The sequence below is a fragment of the Lithobates pipiens genome, unplaced genomic scaffold, assembly GCF_037356315.1.
Source record: "Lithobates pipiens isolate NorthernLeopardFrog02 unplaced genomic scaffold, aLitPip1_a1.2 Scaffold_8, whole genome shotgun sequence".
In the NCBI taxonomy this organism is placed as follows: Eukaryota; Metazoa; Chordata; class Amphibia; order Anura; family Ranidae; genus Lithobates; species Lithobates pipiens.
This window is the reverse complement of record NW_027507903.1, coordinates 67755135-67778824: the sequence shown is the minus strand read 5'-3', so window position 1 is coordinate 67778824 and position 23690 is coordinate 67755135. Positions and strand designations below refer to the sequence as shown.

At 43.5% G+C, this 23690-nt stretch overlaps 1 long non-coding RNA gene across 1 annotated transcript; it reads left to right on the top strand.

The window, feature by feature from the left end:
* Positions 1–15346: 15346 nt before the first annotated feature.
* On the top strand, positions 15347–22973 carry LOC143960102 (uncharacterized). The gene is made up of 2 exons (XR_013270263.1): positions 15347–15543; positions 20981–22973. It is a non-coding gene; the product is annotated as an uncharacterized LOC143960102 (long non-coding RNA).
* Positions 22974–23690: the final 717 nt, after the last annotated feature.

The window sequence follows — 23690 nt, the reverse complement described above, 5'->3', positions numbered from 1 at the left end:
TCCTGCACTACAACTAGAGTATATGGGAGAGGTTGCAGTGTCGTGGCACCAGCACCAGTGCCTAAGGCCCAATTTTTCTGCCCCTGTTTAACAGGGGCGTTTAATTACAATTTTTGATGCAATGCTTTGCAGCAGGGCTCATTCCTGCACCATAACTAGAGTATATGGGAGAGGTTGCAGTGTCGTGGCACCAGCACCAGTGCCAGCAGCCCAATTTTTCAGCCCCTGTTTAACAGGGGCATGTAATTACAATTCTTGATATAATATTTCACAGGAGGGCCCATTCCTGTGCACACCCAGAGTAACTGTGAGGACTTATAGTGTTGTGGCACCAGCACCACAACCACCAAAGGTCAATTTTTCTACCACTGTTCAACAATGGCATGTAATTACAATTCTTGATATAATCGTTCACAGCAGGGCACTCCAGCGCCCACCAAGAGTCACTTTGAGGGCTTACAATGTTGTGACAACACCAACACCTTGTTCCGCCATTTCTGCAGAGCATATAGGGCAGGCCCCTACTTTCAAACATCCAACTTACAAATGTCTCCTACTTGCAAACGGAAGGAGACAACAGGAAGTGAGATCAAAAAAGACGGATGGCAAAACAAATTATACAGGGGTGATAACCCTTCCCTATGTTTTCCAAAAAGCTTAAAAATAGATTTTTTGACTGGAGCTACACTTTAAAAATGTACGAGTTCAAAATTGCACACAGATTCTACTTAACACAACAAATCTACACAGTCCCTGTCTTGTTTGCACCGCCTGTATACTGCTGTTCTGAGTATATAGGGCCTGGGGGCCCCACGTCTTTCCTTTTTTTAATATGGGTACAGGGTTCCCCTTAATATCCGTACAAGACCCAAAGGGGTTGGTAACTGGCAGGGGGGCTACCCATGCCATTTTTCTCAATGGTTTTCATTCATATTGCCGGAACCAGATATAACATTAAAACCGCAAGCAGTTAAATTACTTTTTTTCCGTTAAATGTCATTTTGTGCAGGGACTGTTCTAAACACGGGAAACACATGGCACTTCACAGGCATACTATAGACACCCCCCAGGCATGATATTTAAAGGAATATTTCACTTTTTTTTCACTTTAATCGTCATTAAAATCAGTGCTCCCGCCAAAACGGCCATTTTTAAAAACATTTTAGGCATTGACCCATGTCCCCTGGGGCAGGAGCCAGGTCCCCAAACCCTTTTTAGGACAGTATCTTGCATATTAGCCATTAAAATTAGCACTTTTAATTTCGAACGTTCGAGTCCCATAGACTTCAATGGGGTTCTAAATTTCGTACGAATTTTCGGTCCGTTCGACAGTTCTGGTGCGAACTGAACCGGGGGGTGTTCGGCTCATCCCTAATCCTGATTTATGAGAATTTTTGGAAATTTAGTGACCAATTCATTTTTGATATGAGACTAGCATGCAAAAAAAAAAAACAGACGATCATTCATCTGATATTCTCATTGTGAGTGTGAAGCAAATAGCCCAATAAGCAATCCTGAAACCAAAAGAATCCACTCAACTCAGTTTATCCTGTTTATAAGTCATATTTTCATTTTGGATAAAATAGGGAACAATTAGAAAGAACCTTTGTTGGGTTTCTATTGCTGTCTGTTTCCCTGTAAATTAGATGTCCTCTCACTTTCTGTTTTCTATGACATCCAGACAGGAAGGATGGGAATTCCTACAGTGGGGAAACTGGAAGTGACAAAGATTCTAGTAGAGGAAAACAAAACATTGACAGAGGTTCTATTAATTGGAAAAACTTTGACAGAGGTTCTAGTAGACGGAAATTAGATACTGAGAGAGGTTCCAGTAGACAGAAACGAAACATTGACAATGGTGCTGGTAGACAATAGTGAAACATTGAGAGGGGTTCTAAAAGAGAGAAATAAACATTGACAAAGGCTCTGGTGGACATAATTAAAACATTGGTTCTGTTATAGAGAACTGAAACATTGACAGGGGTTCTAGTATAAGGAAATGAAATACTGACAGAGGCTCTAGTATAGAAAAATGAATCACCTACAGAGGCTTTAGTATAGAGAATTGAGACACTGACAGAAATTCTAACATAGAGAATTAAAGAGGAAGTAAACCCTGATGAGTTTACTTCCTCTTTCATTCCCTGCAAAGGTAAAGCATAATGGACTACTCTGCATCGCATAGTAGTCCATTATGTGTCACTTACCTGACACAGGAGCCATCGAAGTCACCACTGTCCCCTGTAGTCCGGCGCATCCATCTTCTCGGTGGGTCTCGCTGCTCCGTCGCCGCTGATTCAGCGAAGCCGCGATGACGTCACTCCCGAGCACGGGAGCCACCACGCGCGGCACATCGCCGTTGACGGGTGGCACGCTCAGTGCACCTGTGCGCCGCTGTCTACGGCGCATGCGCCGTAGACAGCGGTGCCTGTCTTTCAGCAAATATCTCCTAAACCGTGTAGGTTTAGGAGATATTTCTTGGACCTACAGGTAAGCCTTAAACTAGGCTTACCTGTAGGTCAAAGTGTGTTGTAAGGGTTTACAACCACTTTAAGACACTGACAGATATTCTAATATAGAGAATTGAGACATTGACAGAGGTTCTAGTATAGAAAAAATAAACATTTTCTAGCACTTGCCCACACACACCATACAAAAAAAATCTGAGTCTTTTGCCCCCTTTTCTTGGCATACCGACTAGACCACCAAGGCACACTTCAGGTCTATTTATGTTGTAAGTCTTGTCGCGTGTTTATGTTATCCACATCTCTCTTTCTCTCGGTCATAGGGCCACGACCATAAATAAGAAGGCCAGTATGGTGGCATGAGTTTATGGGAGGAGCACGGATGGTATCTAAGCAGCCCACTCGCCTATGCTCTTTGTCGGTTCTAGTGCGCGATACCCTCCCACCCTTCCCTTTTTTCAGGGCACTTTTCAGCACATGCTTCGCCATGAACTACCCATTACTTATCTTGGGTATGCCCCCTTTTCTTGGCATACCAATCAGACCACCAAGGCACACTTCAGGTCTATTTATGTTGTAAGTCTTTCCGCATGTTTATGTGATCCACATCTCTCTCGGTCATAGGGCCACAACCATAAATATATGTTAATACACAGTGTATTAAGTGTATTAGAAACAGTACACCACAGAATGCACTGAAGATATAGGCCTGCAGGTCAGGTGCATGCTTTGGCCAATCATCATACAGCAATGCATTGCAATCTCGCAGTGCATTATAGGGCATTCCACGGTGCTCAAATTTCCCACGAACTCCCCATAATGTTTGCTGTTCTGTGAACGGGCGAACACCCAATGTTCGAGTCAAACTTATGTTCAAGTCAAACTTATGTTCGACCTGAACATCGAGCTCACCCCTACTAACTACCCTATATTAGGAAGATGCATATGCTTACCTATTCTCAAGCTATTCTTCAATCCAGGCATGTGATCGGCTTCCGGGAACCATATTCAGGGGAGAGGAAAAAGTGCAAACAACAGATGGAATGCCTGGGCAGTGACATCACCTACAGGCTTACTATGGGCAAATGTTCTTGCCTCACTGTCCTCTACCCTCGATCATGTGACCAGACTGAAGTGCCCTGAGAATAGGTAAGTACATGCATTTTCCTTCTACAAGGTAGTTATTATATTGTAAGTGTTAGAGGAGGGTGGGAGCTGGTTTAAAGAGGGACTCCCACGGGAGTCTATGCCCCGGAAGTGGGTGTAAATACCTGTCTTTGACAGGTATCTCCACCCCCCTCCCCCCTGAAAGGTGTCAATTGTGACACCGGAGGGGGGGAGGGATCCGATCAGCGGAGGTTCCACTTTAGGGTGGAATCCCGCTTTAAGCTTAGTTAGTTCTACATTTGAATTCCACTTTAACCCCCCTGACGGTATTCCCGAGTCTGACTCGGGGTGGATTTTTTATACCAAAAGCGGTATCCCCGAGTCAGACTCGGGACAGCGTCGCTGGATCCAGGAGGAGGTTTCCTTACCTTCTCCTTCGAATCCAGCGATGTCTCCCCGCTGTACGAGCGAGCCGTGTCTCGCTCGATCTATCACATCGGCGATCTCCGTGCCCTGCGAGCGTTGCGACGCACGGGCACGGAGATCGGCGCCAAATTCAAAAAGTGAAATAAACAGTATACATACAGTATAATGTAATCTTACAGATTACATTGCTGTATGTAAATATTTCACATCCCCTTTGTCCCTAGTGGTCTGCCCAGTGTCCTGCATGCAGTTTTATATTGTAAAAACTGTTCTTTATGCCTGGAAACTGGAGATTGTCCATAGCAACCAAAACTGTCACTGTACATCAAAAATGATTTTAGACCAGCTAGAAAACAGCGATAATAAATTAGAATGACTCGCAGAATTGAGCGATAGCGATTTGTGGGGAGATCCGTCATCAAATACTGAAAAGTAATGACAGTGACAATTCTGCAACTCGGCAAATTTCAGTGTTTTTGATTAGATTACATTATTGAATAATTTTTATTATTGTTATATTATTATTTGGTACAATTATTTATAACTATTTATTATATTATAATTTATGATTTAATTTTTCAAACTTTATCATACCCGGGATGTCTGCTAGACTCTGGTTTGGACAGATTTAAGAGAGTTATTCCTAAGAATTGCAGGACTACAATATAAAACGCCAAATTTTCATGCAAAATAATGGTACCGCTTTTAGCACCTAAAATCCGAAATAATGGTACCGCCAGGGAGGTTAAGTAATGTGTCAAAATGCTGTAGTGCAAAACCTCTGAACAATCACATCTGAAGCAGGTGATATGTGGAATATAGTTAGTGAGTGTTTTGTCTGTCAGCAGAAAAATTTAGGTGTACATGTTTGCTGCTGATGCTGACACAAAACACTAGCTCTAATACACATTTATGTCTATGGCCAACCTTAGCCATGTGTCTGCCATAGAAGGTCCAGTCCCCTCCCCAGCCTATGTCTCATATTGTGTTCACATATGCGTGGGTTTTAAGGGTATACCTTTATGGTAAACAGAGTCACTTTCACCAACAATGATTTTTCAACATGAAATCTTCTTAGGATCCTAATTTAAGGAGGGAGGAGGTACTGAACCCCACTTGTATTAATTCAATCTGCCAAGTAAGTAGAACAAGTATAATGATCGGTACCGTTGAGTTTCCCCATCCGTTTTTTCTGGGGGATACATTTTCCCCATCTACAATTCCCTTTGGAATGTTAACATCCACTTTTCTCATGTGAGGAGCAGAGCCGGTAATCCTTGCCACTGTTATCCTTGGGGAAAAAAAAGCAACAAATAACTAATTCGGTCAGCCATAACCTACCCGAATATCATTTTGGGCTGAACTGACCCTCTAATCTATTTTTTATTTTAGTTAGGATCTTTTATATTGAGACAGATATAGCGATGGGATATTTTACCAGAGCTTACATATCTATGCAATCAAAATGCTGAATCACTTTTCAATAGCGAACTATCTTTGCTTAAACTGTCCATATGAGAGATGTAGCTTTACTGCTGAGTACATCCATCCTTTGTGGCTATTGCATTATGAACCATTAATTCCTAAAAGCATTGCCATTTGCTGGTGACTGCATTCTGATGTGTAAGTCTTAATCAATATTCAGCAGGACAAAATGTGCAATAACCTAAAACTAAATTGGATGAATGTTCTAAGGCCGCAAATGTATCATTGCTGATCATTCATGATGAGTCAATGCGTGCTGGAAATGCGGTTGTATTATTATTAAACTATATTCCTATAGTGAATATAATTACAAGAAGGCTTTGAAACATCTCTTCTAAAAAGAATTGTGCAGTATTATCTATTCAGCTTTGTTATTTAGTGTATCTAATGCTGGCCATATGATATATCATTTTCCCATAGTTAAGCTTATCAAAGGAGCATCTACAAACTCAAGAAAGCCACTAGTACAATAAGTAGAAATGGTAGCAGTAATATTACACAATAGTTACATTATGAAACTCTGGGGGATTTTAGGGAAGTCTCACAATCTCCGCAACCCAGCATATTTAGAGTGTTGTCAGAATTGAATAATACTGTCTGTCTATTATTATTGCATGCATTGACACTTATGTGCATCAGTACAGATGTACCAGTGGTAGGCAGTTCCCTGTAGCATACATAGGTCTGCTGGATGTACCCATCTTGGTTTGTCTAGAACAGTGGTCTCAAACTGGTGGCCCTCCAGCTGTTGCGAAACTAAAAATCCAATCATGCCTCTGCCTGTGGGAGTCATGCTTGGACCCGTCAGCCTTGCAATGCCTGATGGGACATGTAGTTTTGCAACAGCTGGGGGGGCACCAGTTTGAGACCCCTGGTCTAGAAGGTTTTAGGCAGTAATGGGCATTGATGGTGGAACATCTGGGCTCCCTTTGCCTGGGCCTAATGGTGGCTAGGTGAGCTGCTACTGTTGTAATTTCATAGGTAGGAAAATGTTTGATTGACAAAGACAGCATAGGAGAAATCTACCCCTTTTGAGTTTACCATAGCAACATTTTAACTGAACTGCGTTAAATACAAAAATGAAAATGTATTATATTGCAGCTTACAATTCTTAGATGTGGTGGCTGCATTTGTTTTCCTTTCTTAGGATTATTTCCTTTATTATCACTGGTGATCCCACCAGTATGCAGGCAGGCATACTCTCCACTGCAGGTGGCGCTCAACCACAGAGGCATTGCAGGTGGAGAGGAAATCAAGAGGAACGTGAAGTCTCTATGGATTCCTCGTCACTGGGGAAGTTATCCGATTGGATACTGCCACCCCATGTGAATCCAGCAACGATCTTGGGTTGAGCAGAGTCTATTTAAGGTCCTAGCTCCAGGGCATGGTGCAAATTTTTTGCGTGTGGGTAGAGAAGGGACAGGTCTGACAGGGACTATGAATAACAACAGGGGGAGGTTCTAGACGAGTAGGGAAAGGTTAGGGAGACACCATCTTTTCTGGAGACCTCCCCATTTGGCTGTTACAAGCTCCCTCCCACAAGCAGTGGTATCAGCAGGAAGTGTCGCTAGTTTCAAAAAACTATTAGATGTGCACCTTAATGATCACAACATACAGGGATATACGATGTACTATGGACATAAACACAATCACACTCACATACCACAGGTTGAACTGGATGGACTGGTGTATTTTTTCAACCCTGACAACTATGTAACTATGTAAATATGGGGTTGATTTACTATAGGCAAATAGACTGTTGACTTTGCAAAGTGCAGTTGCACTTTAGAATATGCAAATTAAATGCAGACAGATTCTTTGCAGAGTATCCTTTGCAAAGTGAAGCTTCATCTCATTTACTAAGCTCTGGAGCAACTGCACTTGTAGAGTGCAACTTCACTTTGCAACGTGCACAGTCTATTTGTCATTAGTAAATCAACCCCATTGCAACCTCCAAAGTGGAGGGGGGGTCAGGGTCAGGGTGCGGATCCAGAGTCTCGGGAGGGGCACTGCTAGAAAATATGTTTTTGGGGACAATTTATCGGAGCAGTGGCTGGTGTTGGCGCTTCAATCATCATGGCACTGTGGTTGATATGTTGTCAGGATGATTGAAGCGCATTACTTCTATTATTATATTGTTATATAAAATGAAATAGTTCAACTCACTTGCCATGTCATCTGCCACAAGTTGCGGATTGTCACTTACCTGCCACCAGATGCGCATTGTCTCTTGCCACGTCTCCTGCCACCAGATGCTGATTGTCACTTGCCACGTCACCTGCCACAAGTTGCGGGTTTTCACTTGCCACATCTCCTGTCACCAGATGCTGATTGTCACTTGCCACGTTACCTGCCTCAAGTTGCAGATTGTCAATTGCCTGCCACCAGATGCAGATTGTCACTTGCCACGTCACCTGCCTTCAGATGCAGATTGTCACTTGCCACGTCACCTGCCACACGTTGTGGATTGTCACTTGCCACGTCACCTGCCACACGTTGTGGATTGTCACTTCCTACAATGCCCCTCACTAGATGCGGATTGTCACGTCACCTGCCACACGTTGCGAATTGTTACTTCCCATGACGCCTGCCACCAGATGCAGATTGTCACTTGCCACATCACCTGCGACAAGTTGTGGATTGTCATTTGCCATGTCACCTGCCACACATTGTGGATTGTCACTTGCTGTATCACTTGCCTGCTACAAGGTGCAGATTGTCACTTGCTGTGTCCCAGAGTGAAGACAGGCAGAATAGAGATGATGTAATCTCTCTGCTGCCCGCGTTTGCACAGTGAGGGTGGAACTGCAGTGATGCAGGGCATCTCTCTGCTCCCCCACCCATCAGTCCCCTGACTGGCCTGCCTGCCCGCTCACCTGCCAACTGGCCTGTTCACCCGCCGACCCGCTGATTGGAATGGCCCGCCTGCTGATTCACCCACTGGCCCGCTGGTCTGCTGATTGTTCTGCCCATTCATCCGCCAGGTCACTGACTGGCTTACCCACTCTCCCATCGGCTTGTCACTAATCTTCCGGAGGGGGGCAATTGCCCCGATGCACTCCCTGGATCCGTCCCTGGGCAGGGTGCAGAGCGCAGGGAGCCATCACTGTCAGGAGAACACAGTGGTTATTGCTAGCCACTATAGCTGCGTGGTTATTGCTAGCGGCTATAGTTGCATCAAAATCACATGACTTCCAGGTCATATAAGTGTGAAAGGGGCCATAGTCCATTTTTACAGTCTTGTGTCATTTGCCAGAGAGATGAATTGGAAGTTCCTTTTTGAGTAGCCCCATTTCCATATTCTATAAGAAAGATCTTTCTTGTCTGCCATTGCATTCTCAATTCTTCTAATACAATTCAATGAGCTGTATGGGGCTTCCGAGAGTTTTCTGTGTAGAGCTTTTAGAGCTATAGAAATGACTAAATCATGTCAAGGCGCCTTGGATTCAGACTGCCCCGGTATCAGAGCTAAAGGCAGCACCCATCTATTGTTCAGTAATTGAGCTCTAAAAGTACAAAGCAGTATGACTTATCTCCACCGTGACTCATGGACTAAACAAAAGCTTTGAATTCTAGTACTCTGGTACTATTCAAATCAGTGGAACATATCACTTACCATTCAAATCCCATGCACATATCTATTATACTGGACTAGTTATCTTTTTTTCCATTACAGCAACATTGATTTATCGAGATGTAAAAACTAATTTCTCCTGTATATTTAATAAAGGGTGATGTATAAATTTCAATTATGGTCTCAGTGTGATAACACATTAGTGTTTTAAACTTTAAGCAGAACTCCTATGTAAAACCACATCAAGTTTTAAAATGTAATTTTGCACATTATAAGCACATATTGGGGGTTATTTACTAAAGGAAAATCCACTTTGCACTGAAAGTGCACTTGGAAGTGCAGTCGCTGTAGATCCGAGGGGGGCATGCAAAGAAAATAAAAAACAGCATTTTAGCTTGCACAAGATTGAATGATAAAATCAGCAGAGCTTCCCCTCATTTCAGATCTACCCCTTAGGCCGCGTACACATGGGCGGACTGTTCGCCCAACTTTGTCCGCTGAACAGTGTTTGGGCGGACAGTCCGCTCGTGTGTGGGCTTTCAGCGGACAGTTTCAGCGGACAGTTTGACGAACAAGGTTTTTCGGAATTTCCGAAAAACTGTCCGCTGAAACAAGGTTTCAGCAAACAGTCCGCTCGTGTGTAGGCTTGTTCGTCAAACTAAGTTCCGCGCATGCTCAGAAAGGATTTACACGCCGAAAGTTATAATGCAGTGTATAGGACGTCGTATTTTTCGTCCCGTCGTACGTGCCGTTCACGTCATCGCGCACGGTTTCAGCAAACTGTTCGTCCGTCGTGTGTGGCCATGTCCGTCCATGCTAAGTTTGAGCGGACTGTTTGCCGAAACTGTTTGACGGACAAAGTTGGGCGAACAGTCCCCGCGTGTGTACGCGGCCTTAGATTTAGAGCGACTGCACTTCCAAGTGCACTTTCAGTGCAAAGTGGATTTGCTTTTCGTAAATAACTTCCATAGTTACATAGGTAGTCAGGTTGAAAAAAGACACAAGTCCATCTAGTTCAACCAAAAAATAAATAAATAAAAGACGAAGCCTCCCAGGCTGGTAAAGCTTTAGCTGACTATTACCTTGTTGCCAGACCATCTATATTAACAAAACACTTCCCATAAAATTACATGTACATTTAATATAGTTTATGCATGCTTTTTACCTTTGAAGGCTTCTCCTGAGTAGACATCTAGAAGTCCTGAGACTGCTACTGGGCAATCTTTAGCCAGCCATAGATGGTGTGATTTTCTTTTTTTGCAACCAAGGGTTGCAGGAAAGAAAATCCTTTGATTTCCCCATCAACAAAAAATCAGACAGGATGGTTGTAGCCATCAGTCTGTCCATACATTGTTCAAATCTTGGCAGGTCCCTGCTGAACCGCCAAGATTTGAACCTTCTATGACCAACTTTAGATATGAGATCAGTGGCCTCAAACAGTCTCAGGACTATTGTTCTATTTATTTATTACAGGTATTTAAATATCAGTCCCTGCCCACAAGGAGCTTACAATTTAAGGTCGTTATCACATATGCATTCACACATATACTAGGACCTAATTAGAAAGCAGCCAATTAACCTACAAACATGTCTTTTGAGCGTAGAAGGAAACCAGAGTATCTGGAATAAATCCTTGCAAGCACAGTTATGCCGCGTACACACGGTCGGAATTTCCGACCATGTGTAGGCTCCAACAGACATTTGTTTTCGGAATTTCCGACAACAAAAATTTGAGAGCTGGTTCTCAAATTTTCCTACACAAAATCCGTTGTCGGAAAGTCCGATTGTGTGTACACAATTCCGACACACAAAATTCCACGCATGCTCGGAATCAAGCAGAAGAGCCGCACTGGCTATTGAACTTCATTTTTCTTGGCTCGTCGTACATGTTGTACATCACCACGTTCTTGACGTTCGGAATTTCCGATAAGATTTTTGCGACCGTGTGTATGCAAGACAAGTTTGAGCCCACATCTGTCAGAAATGAATCCAGGATTTTGTTGTCGGAATGTCCGATCATGTGTACATGGCATTAGAATATGCAATTAGATTCAGAGTCCTGACTGAGATTTGGCAAACGTTCTAACCATTAAGCCACTGTGCTGCCTGTCATTGTTAAAGTGGTTGTAAACCCTTACAACACACTTTGACCTACAGGTAAGCCTAGATTAAGGCTTACCTGTAGGTCCAAGAAATATCTCCTAAACCTACACAGTTTAGGAGATATTTGGCGAAAGACAGGCACCGCTGTCTACACGCCGCTGAGCGCCACTGAGCGCGCCACTGTCAACGGCGATATGCCGCGAGTGCCAGCTCCCGTGCACATGCGCGGGAGTGACGTAATCGCGGCTTCGTGGAATGACAGCGGCGGAGCAGCGAGACCCACCAAGAAGATGGATGCGCTGGACTACAGGGGACAGCGGTGACATCGCTGGCTCTTGTGTCAGGTAAGTGACACATAATGGACTACTATGCGATGCATAGTAGTCCATTATGCTTTACCTTTGCAGGGAATGAAAGAGGAAGTAAACCCACCAGGGTTTACTTCCTCTTTAACCCAGCAGTTACATAAAAGGCTATGTAGCTTAAGTAAATTTCTACTCGCTTATGATCAGCTTTAGTAACTGAAGAGGCAACCAATCGTTTATACAATGAAATATTTCAACACTGGGTGTCCAGTGCGCCCCTGTGCCTTTGAGGGGTGGGCTCACTCCAGGCTCACCTGCCCTCTGCCTATTCATGATAATGCATGTATACTGGGGTGCCGTAAAGGCGCTCTGCAGCTTACCGATGTATTTGCAAATGTGTGCAAACGAAACCCCTGTTTTTAACGCAGACAGGATAATTCGGTTGGTTGCAGGCTGGTTGGTAAGTTGAGCTGGGAATCTTCTTTGGTTTGGCTTGACATGCGTCACCCTTCCATGTGCTCCTGGCTGGAAAGACCAGTTATAGGTGGGGGCAGTGGCCATTTGTTTGTGCTCTGTGTAAAACCATCGCACAGAGCAGGTAAGTATAACATGTTTGTTTTTTTGTTTTTTTTATCTAACTTTACAATCACTTTAATATGGTATTTGTGTTGACTTTGGATTCCAGGCTTAAGCTGGACATGCACAGTATGAATTTCAGATGGTTCCGCAAAAAGCCGCCAAAACTGAACCATGGGTTGCCCAGTCAGCATCTTTCGGTCCAAATTTTTTTTGACCGATTTGAAATTAAAGAAATTTGTTGGCTGAAGTGCGGCTGCCTCCAATCATATGCTGCCACTGTTTTTGGGTATTCTGACAGCCATGGGTACAGCTTACCCTTATACAAAGATAGCAGGAGAGATTTTCCCATTCACAAAGTTTAACATGGATTGGGGGAATCACGGGACTTTTCTTATTCAAGCTGCAGACTAAAGTGAGAGAAATTTTACAATTTATGGCCAGCTTCAAATTGTTAAACAGCAAAAATTTCCCACTGAGCTGAGAAAAGCAATGAATATTTTGTTAGAGAAACCTTGCTTTCAAGTTGCTTTCACAAACATATTGGTTATCTTATCTCTTGGCCAGCTGTAGGTTGAAGATGTCATGAAGCAATACCTGCCAGGGGAATTCGAGGTTGGACACTACAATCAAATCCAGCTGTACAGGTCACTAGAATAAAAAAAATATGCGTGGACAGATCAGGATGTGATACTTTATCCCACATATTGGAACATCTTGGCAAGCACTCTGGTCAACCTGAATTCTTTGTTGGCCATAACAAGTACTAATAGCATTTGATACTTTGTAATAGAAAGGTCATCTCCAGAATAGGCTGTAGCAAATATCACCCCTTGGGACTGTGAACATGAGGTGCACACCATTGAATTCAATACAATTTAGAAGTTATAAGTTGGAATTCACAACAGAGTAAACATTGCTTAGTGAATATCAAATAAAATAACAGTATATCGGAATGTTTAGCATACAATTTAAATATTAATTGTGGCTATAGATTGTCATATATCTCTTTGTGCAAATTGACGGATTGCAGGGACCAGATATGATGCACTACAAACTCTGTCAGACAGGCCAATGACATGACATACGCACTTTGATTCTATAATTTTTCCATAGGGAAAAGGGTGAAAGATTTATTTACAAGGAGAATTTCCATAAATGGAGTTCAGGAAATTCCAGATTATCTCAAGTTATGATCAAATTGTTGAATTATGAGTGAGTTGCCATATTTGATACTCACAACAATAGCCAATGATAACATTGTAAACCCTTCACAAAAATCAGAAATTTTGCAATTGCATCACATTTTTTTAACTTTTGACATTTAATATCTCTTCTGCAATATAATAAACTTATAAACCTATGGGCCACCTCACAGTTTTCCTTGCGATGTACAACGAGCCACAGATGTGCGGCTCACTTTACATTCTGGCACAGACTCTGTGTGCTGGAATGACTGAACTCCTGCGCATGCATAGGACACGGCATTCTTTTTAGTCAGCATGAGATGTGTGATGCCCACATTACTGTAGATACCTATGGGGACTCCTTAGTAACAGTTGCATGTGGACATTACTCCTTGTATAATTCCTACACCGTTTTGTGGATCTCATGGGAAATGTATAAGGCCACCTTCACACTGAGGCGCGGGCCGTGTTGATGGTAAAGCACTGCTAGTTTTAGCATCGCTTTACCCTCGTTTTAGCAGTGCTTTTCAGCAGCTAGTGGGGTGCTTTTAACCCCTACTAGCGGCTGAAAAAGGATTCAAGGTGCCCATTTATTTCAATGGCAGGGGCAGTTTAGGAGCAGTGTGTACACCGCTCCCACACTGTCCCAAAGATGCTGCTTGCAGGACTTTTTTTCCTGTCCTGCAAGCGCACCGCCCCAGTGTGAAAGCACTCAAGCTTTCATACTGGGGCTGCAGAAGAGACAGTTTACAGGCACTTTTCAGCCACTATTTTTAGAGCAAAAATGCCTCAGTGTGAAAGTAGCCTATGATTTATTCATCATGGTGGGTTAGTTTGAGGCCTGTCTTGATTGGCTTGGTAGTCTTATGTATGGATTTGACCATCTATCCCCCTGCCCTTTTTGACATATTTTACATGACAATGTTTTGTCTGCTGCCCCTCTCACCTCCTTGATACTCCAGTGGCCACCCAGGGGTATTCTTCATACTTGCTATGCACATGCATGTAAGTTACCATGTGTTCTCATATTTTCTGAAGAAGCAGAAATGGAAAACATGTTGACCCATAAGGACTTATTTCCACATGACAGTTTCTGTTAAGGCAACCAGCCATTATGTGAATGCATTTTATGATATACTGTATAATACAGTCAATGTGCCAAATAATTCGCAGTTGGTTAGAATTTGTTGTTCTCAACCTTTTTTGGGTCTGCAATGTATTTTCAAGTTTTGTATTAAAACATTGTATGTTTTTATGAACCATTGGGTTTGATCCCTTTCATGCCAGTAAAGTCTGATACTTATGTTTAGACCCCTTTCAGACTGAAGGTGTTTTTTTAGGCATTAGTGCCAGAAATAGCACCTGTAAAGCGCCTGAAAACCGCCTCTCATGCCTCCCCAATGTGAAAGCCCAAGTGCTTTCACATTGGGGCAGTGCGCTAGCGTGACGTCACAAAAAGTCCTGCAAGCAGCATCTTTTGGGCGGTTTGGGAGCGCTGTATACACCGCTCCTAAAACGCCCCTGCCCATTGAAATGCATGAGCAGCCCTTCCGAAGTGCCTGAAAACACAGGCGCTTTTAATGCTTTCTTCGGCCACTAGCGAGGGTTAAAAGTGCCCTGCTAGCGGCCGAAAAGCACTGCTAAAACTATGGTAAAGCGCAGCTAAAACTAGCGTCACTTTACCGCTAACACGGCGCAGCCCCAGTGTGAAAGTACCCTTAAAGGTTTTAGTGATGTCATCCTGCACTGACCAATGAAGATGACTGCAGCCTGGCACCTGGAAGAAGCTGGGTAGAAAATGCCAGTGAATGTCCTTGGACCGTTAAAGGAGAGGTGATTTTTGCAAACTTTAGTTCCACTTTAATGTTACGTATGCATTAAGGTAAAAAACTTTTAGTACTACTTTAATTCCCAGAGATACTGTTCGGAGTCAACTAATTTAAATTGTGTATAAGCTTATTATGTTCACCTTCTGTAACAAATGGCAGAGTTTCTCACCATGTTACCACTAGCAATACAAAGCAAGCCAAGAATGTGCCCACTTAATTTTCTATTTTTGGCACTCTCTTGCTGACAGTGAGTATACAATCTGGCCAAGTTGACAGATATCATTGTCTTTTACAGACAGAGGAAAACAGATCTGTCCTCGGGAGAAGCTCCGACTCACCAGAGAGCCAGGGAGAGGTATTGGTGTCAGCACTGCCACATTTCTCTGATGTTGCATTGAATTCAAGATGTCAAGAAGTAGCTGGGAAGACCGCAGTTCAGCATTGTGTCATACTTTGGACCTGTTCATGTTGAACCCACTGACAGAGGTGAGGCATTAGGATGGGATAAGAGTGCATTCTGCATGTGTGTCACTACACAGTATACAATGTATAGAATGCGCTGAAGCTGTTGTTCTGTTTTCAGCATTTCACATGCACATCGCTATGTTTCTAATGCATAGTCAAAGCTGTAGTCTAGGTATGATTTGTATTGCATTGTTATTTTAGTCCAGCTTGGCCACTGGATAAGCTTGTTATATTTGTTCGAGATTTTTCCCTTATATGCTGTATTTGCAAAATCATTCTCTTGAGCACTTAAAAGATAAGTTCACCTTTTGGAACACGTTACATGTTCCACTCGTATTTAGGGAGGGAAATGTAACATGTTCCAGCAGCTAAATACTGCTGTTAAAAAATATATATAGGTGTATCCGCCCTTTATATCTTCTACCCCCACTGCACCAAGTGAAAAATAATGAAATATTGAAAGCTGCTACTTTAAACAAAATTGTGTTTAAACTGAAATTAAACCTATAAATCAGAAGAAAATAGGCAAAACTAGTAGCGCTAGTGCAATGAATCACAAAAATGATAGTGATAAATGAACATAAATCACCCAGTGACAAGTGACAAATTATTTAAACAGTCCTAAATTTATAACACGATCCAAATAACAATCTTCTTAAATTCTTGAATCTTCCCCCACACCGCGTGCTTGTGACACCTCTCCCTCTGAAGAGCACACTCACCGACTTAAAATGCCTCCCACTCTCGTGTTCGGGTTGAGCGCAATTAAACCCACACCTGGGTTAAACAACCACCATCCACTCGGTCCCCGTACTAATTAGCAAGGTGACTCCATATGTGAAAAAATAAAATAAGTGCTCCACATAGCGTGATAATGTTTCAACCAGTTTAATAAATCACACCAACACTCTAATAGTTAAATTCACATCTCACATAGTGGAAAAAAGCCTTCAATATAACATACAGCAAACAAAAGCCAATGGTTCAGTGGTGTACTGCGGCCTCGGGTGACCAGAAGTGTGCGCTCAAACGATCTCTCTCACCCACTTCTAGATCTCTGCTTTTGGCAACAGTGTAGCTTCTCAGCTGAGTGGTGCCTCACGTCAGTACGATTGATTCTCCTGTAGCCACGCCCCTGACATGTTTCATCACTAAGACTTCCTCATGGGATTGGCTACACAACCCATCAATCAATCCTTTTATAATCAGTCCTTTCAAATCATGTGATCGTATAGATCGCGCATGCACACCATGCAAAATACAATCCGCGCACGCACACTATGCAGAGATCAATCCGTGCACGCATGTGACCACTTAGTTCACACACGCGCACCATACAAGGTTCAATTCGCACACGCGTGCACCATGCTAAGTAAAATCAGCGCACACGCACACTCCGTGTCCCCACGGCCGCATTACTCCAGCGGAAATCACATTAGTCACATCAACTAGGTGGTAAATCGACTAACATTCCATTTCACAATAGTCAAAGTTTGATTCCACCTTACATGGAGAATGCCTAATGCCACATACACGCGATCGGACAATCCGGTGGACTTAGTCCGGCGGACAAACCTCCGGACTTTGAAGCGGAGGTTCGCCGGACTTTCTGAACGAGCGGACCTGCCCACACACAACCGGACTTTTCTGGCAGACAAACCGCCGGACTATGGCCGGACTTTTGAAATGAACGGACTTGCCCACACACTGAGGAAAGTCGGTGGCCAGATTGACGCCTTGCTGGCCCCGTCACCTGGTATGGACTTAAAGGGGAAGCCCTATGCCGAAAAAACGGCGTGGGGGTTTCCCCCAAGATATCAGAACATTATCCGAGCACGCAGCCCGCCCGGTCAGGAAAGGGGGTGGGGACGAGTAAGCGCCTCCCCTCCTGAGCCGTACCAGGCTGCGTGCCCTCAACATGGGGGGTGCTTTGGGGAAGGGGGGCCCTGCGGCCCCCCCACCCCTAAGCACCTTGTCCCCATGTTAATGAGAACAAGGGCCTCTTCCCGACAACCCTGGCTGTTGGATGTTGGGGTCTGCGGGCGGGGGGCTTATCAGAATCCGGGAGCCCCCTTTAATAAGGGGACCCCCAGATACCGGCCCCCCACCCAATGTGAATGAGTATGGTTTTAAAATATGATGGTTAAGAAATGGTGTTGCGCTCCGACTACATAAATCTAATTAAATTAACATGTACTCAAATGACAACCAAAACAGTAATAAACTAAAGTGTGGAACTGTATGTTTAAATAAACTCAGAAAATGTGCATAAATATTAAAGTGCAATACACCAGGTCACATTGTGCGCTTGACAAAAAACTTGATATGAGAAATCCTCTATAGATAACAGTGAGATAATATTAAGTATATATCCGAATATATAGATGATATGGCACAAAAAAAAAAAAAAAAAAAAAAAAAAAACAACACAACCTGAGTGTCGTTATAAAAGTACAAAACAGATCAAAGAATGCACAAAATACTAATAATCCATGTGTAGTGTGTCACGTGTCTGAACAAAATACTAATAGTCCATAAGCAGTGAAATGTGTGTTTGAGCAAAAATTCCAAAAACAAAAATAAGGTGAACTATAGTTATATAGAGAGCATATCCATTTAATGATAAAATGCGTCCATTTGGTGATCAACAAAGCAGTATCCTGCGTGCTCCAAAGGCAGGGGGTGGATTCCACCAGTGCTCCTATCCGTATAATATCCTCACACTAGGTGCAGTAATTACCTTACCTTACTGCTGTAAGGTAAACAGCATTTCCAAAGTGACGCTTGTTGTCCAATGTAGGTTCAGTAGGTGATGTAATCCTGGACTCTCATTCACCGTGGGCACGTTGTGACATGCAGAGAAAGCAAGGGGAACACTCCAATAGTGAAGTACGTATTCACAATTTATTGGGTATAAAACGAAGGTAAGGTACTCACATTTAAAACAATAATAAAAGCACAACTTAAACGAACGCGTGTCACGTTCGCGCTTCCGGACGTCACTTCCGGTGTCCTTACTGGCCAATTGTGTTCCTACGCGTATCGTCAAATGACTTCATCATAAACTCTCATTTATGGTTTTAAAATAATTTATTGCACAGCTCCGGTGGTCTTCCATCTTGGGGGATCTTCTCGCCAGACTTCTCTGCTATCTTCTGCTAGCTCTTTTACTAGTGGAGGAGCCCAGCTTTCTTCTTCTTCGTCGCCGCCACCGTCCGGGGGTCTTCTTCCGACTTCGGGGGTCTTGTCCCCCTCTTCGGTTCTTCTTGCCGGGCCTCCGTTTTCTTTTCCCAGCTCTTTTACTAGTGGTGGCCCGGTCTTCTGTTGCCGCTGTCTCCGCCTCCTCTTCTTCTCGCCCCCAGCCCGCAGACCCTGACAACCAACGGCCAGGGTTGTCGGGAAGAGGCCCTTGTCCTCATCAACATGGGGACAAGGTGCTTTGGGGTGGGGGGGCGTAACGCTCACTCGTCCCCACCCCCTTTCCTGACCGGCCGGTCTGCGTGCTCGGATAAGGGTCTAATATGGACCTGGGGGGGGGGGCCCACACCATTTTTTGGTGTAGGGCTTCCCCTTTAAGTCCATACCAGGTGACGGGGCTAGCGAGGTGTCAATCTCGCCAATGGAGGCGGCGACATTGACCTCCTTCGCTAGTTCCGTGATCTTGTAGTGAGTGGCTCTCCACAGCTACCACTGTATTAGTGATGACATCAGCCTATCATCACCATAATTGCTGCACTGGCACGTGTACAGTTAAAGGTTCACTCTCTTTTATAAGGAACAAAGGGAATGTCCAGGTATGCAGATTTTTTATGTAGTTACATTGGTCCAGCTTGGACCAAGGTAATTATGCATAAACCATACCTGTGTGATCCCTCTCAAAGGTGGAAATCATTGTAGTAGACACCGCTAGATCCAGTGATCTCCACTAACTTTTGTGTCCTATGCTGAATGGCTGCTATGCTGTTTCCTGAACACCCGCTCGGCCTAAGAGCCTTTCAGAGATTGTGTTACATTTTCTCAATGCAAAGCATTCTCTGATAGGATTAAGTGGAGAGGTGGGGGTGGCTCATCCAATCAGAAATTGCTATGCATTTATTGACAAAATGTAAAGCATTCTCTGAATGGTGGCCAAGCCAAGCGGCTGACCCCTTGTGTACACAATGCAGCAGGGCATAAGAGCACGGGACCCAAAAGCGAGTGTTTACTACAGTCATTTCCAGGTACTAGAGCAGGGTTTCTCAAACAGGGTTCCGTGGAAGCCTACGATTCCTCCAGAGGTTGCTAGGGGTTCCTTGAGCAATAAGAAATTTCTTCCTCTCAGATAATTTTCCAATGACACTAGTGATCTTTTTAGCTATCTGTTAGGGGGGGATTCTTCCCAATGACCACAAGTGTTATGCCCTGTACACACAATCAGATTTTCCGACAAAAAAAGTGTATTTTTTTCCAAAGGATGTTGGCTCAAACTTGTCTTGCATACACACGATCACGTAAATGTTGTCGGAAATTCTGAACGTCAAGAACGTCAAGAACACGCACGACAGGACTATAAAAAGGAAGTTCAAAAGCCAGTGCGCCACCCTTTGGGCTCCTTCTGCTAATCTCGTGTTTATCTCATGTTAGTAGAAGTTTGGTGAAAGATCATTCGCGATTTTTAGCCTCATGCTTATCAGTTCGTTTCTGCTTGTCAGTTTGTGTTTCTGGGTTTGTAGCTGTTCTTCAGTGCGTGTTGTCAGTTCATTACTGTCTTTCAGTGCGTTCAATTTAATAGTTAGTTTCTGTTGTTCAGTGTGTTCTTGCCTGCTTGTTTCTGATTTTCAGATCGTACTTCTCAGGTTCTTTCTGATTTTCAGTGCATTCTGCAAAGTGTTTTTGTTGTCCTTAAATTCAGGCAAGAGGCTTTTTTTTGGGGGGGGGCAAAACTCATTTGTAACCATCCCTCCCCCCCAACCACTAAGTCAGCCGATGCCAATCCTCTATCTGCTGTATCTGCCAAACTCATACACATGTAGTGAAAGGACTTTCCTGAATACTTTCAAATGGTATCAAGTTTTGTTCTCCTATTATCTTGATAGGTAATTGCAGAATGTAAAAATGTGCTTCAATTTGTACAGTGTTTATTCATAATTTTGTATTATGAGACTTCTTACCCATCCAGTGGGCTGTCAATAGTGTAAGCAAGGAGGGGCTGGCCAAAGTAACACACATTATTTATGCATTCAGCTCTCAATGAAGTGGAGACGGTTACCTGTCCAAAACATCCCCCCCCCCAAAAAAAATTTTTTTACAATGGGCCATCAGAGGGGGTGAGGAATCTGATAAGTGGACCTTAAACTTTTGTCTTTAAATACTCATTTCAAGAAATTTTATACTTATGTTGACCAAGAATGTTTTTTCTAATCTGCTTGCAATATTTGTGTGCAAAAATAGTAATTTTTTTTCTTGTTTGACTCCACAGTTTCCTTCAAACTCACAGGAATGACAGACTGTTGCCTCCCAGTTTGCCCAGCAGTGGGACTTCCCCAACTGTGGTGGGGCAATAGATGGGAAGCACATCCACATCATCCCACTCCCCAACTCAGGGTCATACTTTTATAATTATAAGGGGTATACTAGTATAGTGTTGTTGGCGGTGGTGTCGGCGACTTACGACTTTCTGTATGTGGACGTGGGGAAAAGTGTCCGGATGTCGGTTGGTGGAGTCATCACCCAGATGGAGTTCTTAAGGTGGTTCTAGAATGACAGCTTGAAGTTGCCACCTCCTGAAGTTAATGTGGTGGGACTCCCATTCGTCTTCGTCGCAGATGAAGCTTTTGCACTGGGGGATCTTCTGCTGCGGACCAGAGGGTTTTTAATTACCAGCTGGCCAGGGCCAGAAGAGTGGTGGAAAATTCCTTTGGAACACTGGAATCAGTGCTTACTTGAGTAAGCACTGATTCAGATTACTGTGCCACAAACAATTACTGTGCCACGAACCTGAAACTTGCCATTTTCAACTGTACAACAGTAAAAAAAAGCACATGGAGCAGCATGCAAGTAATAATAACAATAGGAACACACAACAAATAGTTACTTTTTTTTCAGCACTCTCTTGATCCTTCTGTACTGATCCTGCTCCCTCAGTTTCAGGTCTAACCAGTGTTTCCTCAAATTGCTCCTTGTTTTGTCATACCCCAAAATTCCTGTGCTAGTTTTACAAGACCGAGCGCTTCTATCTCGTACTTGATTCTGAGAATGCTTGGACTTTTGTGCATCGGACTTGTGTACACGCGATCGGAGTTTCCGACAACAAAGTGAAGTTGTTGGAAAATTTGAGAACCTGCCCTCAAACATTGTGTGTGGAAATTCCGACGGCAAATGTTCGATGGAGCATACACATGGTCACACTTTCTGACAACAAGCTCACATTGAATATTTCCCGTCAGAAATTCCAATCGTGTGTACGTGGCATAAGGAGCATTATTCTCAGTGACCATTACACTATTGTATAAAGAGTTTTAGATGTAGTCATTTTTAGCAGGGGATCCCTGAGATTGGAAAGATTTTTACAAGAGTTCCCCTGTTTGAAAAGGTTGATAAAGGCTATTCTAGAGGCATATGGGTAGATGGGTATATGCATATTTACATTGGTCCATGCTGTAAGGCACGGATGGGCACTGATGGGCAATGAAAGGTGGCACTGGCAGACAGCATCGATGGGCACTGATAGGCAGCACTGATGGACATTGGTAGGCGGCACTGATAGGTGACACTGATGAGGAGGCAATGGTGGGCACTGGTAGGCGGCACTGGTGGGAATTTATTGGCAGCACACTGGTAGGCACTTATTGGCAACACTGATGGGCACAGATTGGCAGCACTGGTGGGACTGCACTGATAATCAGTGCCCTAATTATCAGTGTACATGTCCCATTTAGAGAAGCCGGTTATCGACTCTCTTCTCAGCATGAGGAAAGGAGTGCCAATAACCGGCTTCTATTTACATCCGTGATCAGCTGATTGGCTCTTCACCTCTTATAGACACTGCGATTACAGGGCGTGCTGAGATTGCCCCACAGTGGACGCAATCACAGGAGGCCACCATTTAATGGTCTCCCTGAACTAGCTACAATGTGGTCGGCATGTGGGTAAAGGTACAGGGAGTTAGGACCGCAGTACACTGGGGTGCCGTGACTGCGGTTCACACATATGTTTGCAAATGTGTGCGACTTAACTGCTGTTAGACAAGGTCAGTTTGGTTTTTGGTAAGCAAGCTGGGAATTTTTATTTGTTTTTGATTTTGATAACCATACCTGGAATTCTTCTGTAAAAAAAATGCAAGGGTTGAGAATATAACAAACTTATCAAATTGCATGACCTGATTATCACAAACAATGCAACCACATGTATGGGCTGTCTGTACCTGATTGTATTCACCTTTCCATTATGAATAAAACAGAAAATAACTGTCATCTTAGGTGTAGCCTGTGCGTTTCTATCCCCCAGCTTCCTTATTCCAACTACATGAGAAATCCTCAGCACCATCTGCTGAGTTCATCAGACAATTTTAGTGTTTACTTTCAGACAATACGCCGGATTCTTTAACCTTAGTGGGGCGATAGCGGTTTATGGTTCATTTTGAAAATCCATTTGATTATGTTCTGCTATTATCCTCCTAAGAAGTGTGCTGTCTCTGCATATTTTATTTTTTAATTTTTATACACTTAGAAGATAAAACAGTCATCCATCATGACTCGCGTCCTTTGTGTCCCCCCAGCTTTTCTTCATTTGCTGCTGCCTGGATTTTATTTCATCGCTTCTCTGCCTTCTGTGTTTTCATAGATCATTTTAAAGACTCCATCTACTTGAGAGCCTTTCAGATCTGAAAGTTTTCTCCGCTCCTGCTTTATAGATGCCTAGACGCCCCTTTTATATACTTATCTCTTTCTCGTGTTGTCAATTTGTTTTATCTATAACGCTATACGACGGGCGCAAAATACATAAAAGATGAGGGCGAGGAAGATAAGGAGCCAGGAAGGGGTGTCAATCAAATGGCGACCGTAAGCTTTAAAATATTGCAGCGTGCCCATTCATCGAAGGACTGCCAAGGCTTCATACATGATAGGAATGCTTTGGAGGTCAAACAATCCAAGCTAAAGGTCAGGAGTGGGAAATTTGGCTGCACCAAG